The following is a 1,654-nucleotide window of genomic DNA, read 5'->3' as shown; positions in this document are numbered from 1 at the left end:
AAATTTGTTTTGTATCAATAAATAAAAGATAACGTTGCGATGAGTTTGGTTTGTACAGCAAGCAGTAGTCATTACTTGCCAAAGTTTAAATAGCCAGAGAACAACTGTGTATGCGTTCCAAACACAGAATTGTGCTTTTTCACTGTGCAACAAAGTTTGCAGGGTTTAGTCTTATCACATCAACCAAGGGCTCTGGCTTGAAGATTAAAAAAACAAGTAACTGCAACAGTGGACAAACTTGCCCTTTTGAACCTTCTGAAATCAATGGACAGGCTGCTGAATCTGGAGCTTTACTTAAGACCAGAGCTTTTATCACAGATATGACTTCCTTGTTACAGCTAAAGACATCCAAAAGTTTGTTCCTCCTTTAAAACATGTCTAACTGTAATCAAAAAGTCAATATGCTGGAGCACAAAATGGACAAGACATGTACCCAAGATTCTAAATGCCCCCTTTTCCTCCACTTCCCCCATCTCAGTTGTGATCTGAGTAATGTTTTGAGGTTGTCTTGCATTGTGGCTCTACTAGTGGAGAATAACATGTTTTGATTCGGTTCATTCCTCCAGTGTGTCTGTCGTGGATCAGTAATAAGTCTCTGGCAGATGGTATGTTAAATATTGTTGTTTCCTATTACACAAATGTTTTTCATGGAATATACCCACACGTAAAAAATACATAACATGTCCCGGAATACATATGGGACAGGACATCTTGAGCAGTTTGTATGTATTTGTGCACAGTTGTTTAAACATTAAAATCAACACTTTTGAAATCAGCCAACAATATCATGTGGATTAAATGAACAGCAAAGTCCATTATCCATTATCCTAAATGAACATGCCTTTGTTATTAAATATCTTACTTTATCATCTATCAAGTTCAATGTCAGTGATTACCTATTTTAATAATTTACTGTAAATACAAATATAACATTAAAGAGTAAATAAGAGTAAAGCAGTGGTTTTCAACCCCGGACCTGGGGCCCCCTGTGGCTGCTGGTTTTCATTCCAACTGAGCTCTCAATTACTTAACTAGGTCCTTAATTGAAATGATCATTTGCTTAATTAAGCATTTGTAACTGTTTTCATCTCTTAAACAGTTGCAGTTAAAGTTACTTAAAAAAAAAAAAAAAACTTGGTTAGAGATGCCACTTAGTAAATGGCAAAGCCTTAACAGTGTGTGTGTTTCCGGCCACTAGGAGCTCTTCCATCCTTATCAAGGGGAGTGCTAACCTCCTCTCCTTTCATACAACAAATCTGCAACTGTTTAATAACTGAAAACAATTAAAACAGTCATTGTATCGTTATCATTTCAATTAAGGGTCTAGTTAAGTAATTGAGAGCTCAGTTGGAATGAAAACCAGCAGCCACAGGGGGCCCCAGGTCCGGGGTTGAAAACCACTCATTTAGAGGACATATCTCAAACCCCATTGCACAGAGCAGACATTCTGAAAAGAGCTTTGAAAGACACTTTAAAGTTATAAGTGTAAAAAGTTGTCAGGATGTTAACAATGAAAAGACAAATTGCAGGTAATTATTTAAACAGTTGTAGCAACACGTGGGGATGTATAATGTTATATTTTTCGGGACCCCGCTACTTACTCTTCAATATTGACTATCGGGATAATTTTTCTAATTAGTTAATACATTGTGTG

The 1,654-nt window shown here is 36.5% G+C and overlaps 1 non-coding gene across 1 annotated transcript; it reads right to left on the bottom strand.

Moving 5' to 3' along the window:
• Window positions 1–1,126: 1,126 nt before the first annotated feature.
• Window positions 1,127–1,254, bottom strand: LOC121319073. Its single transcript, XR_005950659.1, has one exon. It is a non-coding gene; the product is annotated as a U6atac minor spliceosomal RNA (small nuclear RNA).
• Window positions 1,255–1,654: the final 400 nt, after the last annotated feature.

The sequence above is a fragment of the Polyodon spathula genome, chromosome 7, assembly GCF_017654505.1.
Source record: "Polyodon spathula isolate WHYD16114869_AA chromosome 7, ASM1765450v1, whole genome shotgun sequence".
NCBI lineage: Eukaryota > Metazoa > Chordata > Actinopteri > Acipenseriformes > Polyodontidae > Polyodon > Polyodon spathula.
Note: the sequence above shows the minus strand (reverse complement) of the source record. Positions and strands in the feature narration are given on the sequence as shown.